The following is a 5950-nucleotide window of genomic DNA, read 5'->3' as shown; positions in this document are numbered from 1 at the left end:
TATGACTTAAGCATAAGGCTTTGTGTGGTAGGGTGTTACATTATGGTATCAGAGCAGTTCATTTCTGTAGAGCCAGAGGGACGAACTGACTATGCTTCTGTGCATTCTTTGTGTGTTTCTTAATGTGCTATTAGGATATCTAAATGATATAACTGGCATAAAAGTTCATGAGTATGCATTTGGGACTTTGAAGCACTAGACTTCCGATATTAAGACTGATCAACTTGATATCGATTGTTTGGCATGTATAGGAACCAGATGGCACCTCGTGGACACGGTCGAGGCTGTGGGAGAGGTCGTACTAGTACTCAAGGGCTAAAAACTGACATGCATAATCCGGTGAACTTTACGGCGGCGTTAGAGAATATGGTTGCTGCTATGCAAGCCACTGCTGAGGCGTTGGGGCAGCAGATGATCCTATCTCCTAGGATGCTTTCCACAGTTGTGCAACTTTTACACAACCAAATTGTTTCTAGTAAAAAAGTTAAGTGCTCCATTATAACTTCTAGCATTATGAAGGATGATATCCATAGACTTAAATCTGCAGGTTCCATTAATGAAAAATGAACAGATATTATTTGTCGGTAAAGCTCCTTCTATGGTTGGCTTCCAATTATCAGGTTTTGGAAACATTGCTTCTTGATTCAAGATTTCAGGATGCCAGTAATCAACATCTTCAGAGCTACTAAACATATAAGATCTAGAAATCAAATAATCATTCAAAAACAACATGAAAAATAGCAAAACATCATGAAAAACAGCAAACAAACATCACAATAAAAAATAGCAACAATCAAGAACAATAAGAATAAATACAGCAGCGAACAAATATCAACAATCAAAACCATCAAGAACAAACAGCAACAATCAGTAACAACAATAAACACCACTGAACAATTAAATAAAAAATACATCTGAACAACAAAAATAGTTCCATAATTACTATAAAACAAAATCATCTAAATTACTTTTAATAGAGAAACCTAAGAAAACCATTACTCATAACAGGAAAAACTCAATAATGTTCAATACTGTTCATTACTCATAATCAGTAATAAAAATCAGTCTGCAATTAAATCATTATTCATGAATAAACAAACTAAATTAAATTTATTCAAGAAACCTAAGAAAACTCAAAACAGAGATAAGCAAGAAATTACTTAAAAAAACAATGAATAAAACAGAGATTCAGGATTTCAAATGAGGGAGAGGGAGCTCAACTGAGGTCTGAGCACTGGCAGAAGCTAAGCCAAAACAGAGGCTGAAGCATGGAACCGCAGGCTAGAGCAAAAATAAGGGCTTGAGGCAAGCTTGACCAAGAGACGAAGAGGGAGCACCGCGGCAGAGCCTCGGCGATACAGAGGTGGTGAAAGCTCAGAACAGATGCGGAAGCTCAAAACTGATGAGAAAGCGTGGCGAGCAGACGCATTTTGACGACCATGGGCACAAATCGCGACGGCGGCGGTGACACAGCTTGAAGAAGAAAGTACATCAGAGGCTAGGTTTTTTTTTAGAGAAAGGAAGCAGATGCGGTAAGTGAGAGAAAGGGGGGAAGCGTCTTTTATTTTTTTGTTGAAAGGTAAAAACGGGCCGGGTCTCGGTTCAGTTCAACTGGTTGGTTCAGCGGTTCATTGTCGGTTTTTTAATCAACGGTTTTGGGAGGCTAACCGGACCGTGATTGTTGCCGGTTCACGGTTAGGCCGGTCGGACCGGCCAATCTGGTCCAATTTTTAAAACATTGATGTTTTTAGAAAGAATTAATAACTAATCTTCTAGAATCTTGAATCTTTTGGATGTGATTAAAGTTTCTAATAATGTGTATGATTGAGATTGAGCCTTAATTATTACATCCTGGAGTTGTAATTGCTTTTAAGCTGGCTTGGATTAGAGGAATTTTGGGCAAAAGGCCTAAAAACACACTCCAGGAAAAGCAGGTCTGCCGGGCATGGAATGAAGGCCACTGGGAATAGAAGAGGAAAGTATGGGAGCCGCCAGGCTTGGAGATGGGCCATCGGGCATGGAGCTCATCCATCAGGCATGGGAGTGTTGTCACCTCCATTTCCTTGTTCCTTAGGGCACACTCTCTTTAGGCTACACTTTTTCTGTCTTTATGTTTTTCTTATGAAAAAGCTTTAATTCTTTTTTGTTTTTGAGTAAAAACTCCTGAAAACATAAAAATACTATCCCAACTCCAAATAATTGATTATTTAATAAATTCTACTAGAAAACATAATAAATTTGATTAAAACCTAAGAAAATAAAACAGAAAAGAACTTAAAAATAATTTAACATGATGTGTCATCACTTGTGGTTATGTAAGAAGCAATTTGGTTTGGAGGAGTGGGGAATTGGCTTTGGCTTTGGCTTTGGCGATAGCTTGTTTCGGAGGAGCACAAGTTTTTGGCTTGGCTTTGTCTTAGGAGGGCTCTGCTTACTGCAAATTTTTGCTTCAAGAGAGGTATGGCAACCTCGGATAGGTGCCCAATATGTCTTTCTTGTCAGGATCAGTTTTACATTGTATTTGAGATTGTCTGAAAGCTCAGCTTGTGTGTCACAGGTTGGATATTTCTTGTCATCTTCTAGATTTGAAGAAGTCGACCTTGTATCATAGCAAAGAGCATCCATTCAGATTCTTTTCAGGACTTTGGTGGATATGGCAAGCAAGAAATAATGATATCTTTAATCCTCAAGAGCCTTGACCTCCGAAAAAAGTGACTCGTCTGACTTTAGCTTTAGAAAAGAAGCTTGAGTATTTTTGAATTGCAATATGTATCTTTCCTTCTATAATAAATGGCTCTCAGAATCCTCCATTTGTGGGTACTTTCAAGATTAATTGTCATTTTAGTTATCCGAGTTCTGGTAATAGTGTTGATTTTGCTTGTATTATCAGAGATTATAATAGAAATTGACAATGGGGTGTTTAGAAATAATTGAACGTAATAGTATTCTTCAAGGAGAATTGTTTGCTAACTGGAGAGGATATCTCTTAGTTTGGGATGCAAGTCAACGAGATATTATTTGTGAGACAAATTGTGTGGATGCATTTAATCTTGTTTCTAATCATAAAGATGGTTTTGGATTTATTGATCCATTGTTGCTTAAGATAAGGGATATCATGAATTAGAATTAGCGTGTTGACTTTCGTAGTTTGAAAGTAGTCTTAAGTAGGACTACACCTCTATCTAAGTTGTGCCTGCGCTTTTGGTTTTTCTTTCTTGCTATTTATTTAATTTCTTTTAAGTCACAAAAAAAATAGTTAGTTCACAAGTCCGCTTAAGTAAATATTGGAGGGGGTGGTTGAATCACACCTTGTGCGTGCAACCCATTGGGCAGTGACAACTTAAATGGAGCTCAGATCCGCAACGAATTAGTCTTTAGCCTGTCGATTTGGGAGATACCATGGAATACAAGAAAAAAAAGAAGTATTTAACTATACGTTCCAACAAGAGCATAAAAAAATTATGTGTTCCACGACCAAACAAGAAAACAACTATGCGTTAAGATTCCTATAAATGAACTAGTTTTGATTGGTTGAATGGTCAATTTTTTGCTCATTTAAGTAAATGTTAAAGATTATATAAAAAAAGTATTAAATATTTAAATCACATATCTTCTTCATATAAACGAAGAGGAGTGTCATGTCCGTTGGTTGACAAGTGTCGTAGCTACATGTTTAACAAGTGTTAAGTTTAAAAGATTGACATATGACAGCGACTTAAGACAAAATAAATATTTTTACTAGTGGATAAGATACATTTTTTGAAGTGTTCGAATCAATATTTTATTATTTTTTCAAATGCATGTTATTTAAAATTGGATATTATAACTATTCCGAGGGTTACCTGAAATCGTGATTTGGGCCTAAACGTGAGGTCCATACTCCTACTGAGGCAGCGTCCAACTTGTGTTGGTGTCGAGATACTGCCATACAATTTCCTCGTGAGGAGGTAGAGGTAGTACCTGCAAGAGACTCCGATGCTTAAGTTAGTAAAGGCTTCAGGCAGATATTTTTAGTAAATTAGGTTCTGAATATACCTGAGGTTCAGTCAATGTATTTATAGTAATAAGATAACCACCTTTAGAGTAGTTCCATTTTTGATGGTGAATGACCATTCCTTTTATCTTGAGAATTTGTTGAGACCTCCCTTCTAAATAAAGAAGAGAAATAGTAGGAGATATTTCAGACGGTAGTTACTTATTTAGATAAGTAGGGTTAAACCATCCTTATCGTGCTCGACCTCTATGAGGCTGGGTAAATAGATGATTCCACCATTTTGGGTGGGCTTTTATTCTTATTGGGTCTAACTTTATGTTTTTGGGCCAGGGTATGATCAAAAACCATCTCACAGTAGACGGTTAACAGTAGAGAATCCTACCACCATCAATCATATTGCAACTGCTTCATATTTCCTTGTAGTTGCAAAATAGAAAAAAAATTAATCAATAGACAAGGACCATAAAACTTCTTTAACATGGCTATGATTATCTATTGAATGTGAACCCCAGAAAACTAGCTTAGAACTTCAAAGTTTATGTCATCAGAATATGAAAAGTTCTAAGTAAATTCAATGAGAAGGAAGTTGGCTCCACTAAGATGATTCTTCAGGATAGTAAGGTGAGTATTGTACATTGTTAATATATTTATTTTATGAAAACTTTATTCCTGTAATAAGAAGGATGTGTTTTGAACTTTTTGTTGAAAAAATCCTGGGGTGGTGGGTTGTATGCTTCAGTATTCAGGACATTGGCTAACAAATAGTGTAATGTCATTGTTGAGTTTCATATGTATAGGATGACCAATGGCATTATTGTGGATAACAAGTTTAGGTCAACGACAATGCCAACCAAGTGGATATTGAATTTCTCCTATAGGACAAAGGTTAATCATGTAGAAAATCCAAGCCTTATGCTTGAAGCATTTCGATTCAAATTGATAGCGGATTCGCTTAATGCTGAAGTTTTGGATGAGTCAGATCTGTTTGGTTAGTTGCCATATCTTTTTTAGAAGTCTTTATCTTTTTTGTCTTGAGTAGCATTTATAACATATATGAGGGCTAATGTTGATATTCTACTTGGTTTGTAGATATGATTGTAGAGGTTGTATGGAAGGAAGACTAAAAAAATTTGGTGACCAACAAAGAAAGGGAGGCGGTGGACGAAATTGTGATTCATACTTAAATTGTTGTTCGAAATTAATTCCCAGGTAATGGCTCCAAAAAACTTCGTGCTCAATACCATGGTCTAAACATAATTTCACAACTTCGCTCAACTAACCAGCAAGTGCACTGGGTCGTCCAAGTAATAAACCTTACGTGAGTAAGGGTCGATCCCACGGAGATTGTTGGTATGAAGCAAGCTATGGTCATCTTATAAATCTCAGTCAGGCGGATAATAAATGGTTATGGAGTTTTCGAATAATAATAATAAATAAACAGAAAATAAAGATAGAAATACTTATGTAAATCATCGATGGGAATTTCAGATAAGAGTATGAAGATGCTGTGCTCCTTCTGAATCTCTGCTTTCCTACTGCCTTCATCCAATCCTTCTTACTCCTTTCCATGGTAAGCTGTATATAGGGCATCACCGTTGTCAATGGCTACATCCCATCCTCTCAGTGAAAAATGTCCAAATGCTCTGTCACGGCACGGCTAACCATCTGTCGGTTCTCGATCATGTCAGAATAGAATCCCTTGATTCTTTTGCGTTTGTCATCACGCCCAACAATCGCGAGTTTGAAGCTCATCACAGTCATTCAATCCTGGAATCCTACTCGGAATACCACAGACAAGGTTTAGACTTTCCGGATTCTCATGAATGCCGCCATCAATTCTAGCTTATACCATGAAGACTCTGATCTCATGGAATGGAAGGCTCGGTTGTCAGGCGAGGGCAACCATGCGTTGTGCATCAGGAATCCAAGAGATACACACTCTAGCTTTCACTTGTA

This window comes from Arachis stenosperma, chromosome 10 (assembly GCF_014773155.1).
Source record: "Arachis stenosperma cultivar V10309 chromosome 10, arast.V10309.gnm1.PFL2, whole genome shotgun sequence".
NCBI classification, from domain to species: Eukaryota; Viridiplantae; Streptophyta; class Magnoliopsida; order Fabales; family Fabaceae; genus Arachis; species Arachis stenosperma.
This window is presented reverse-complemented; position numbering follows the sequence as displayed.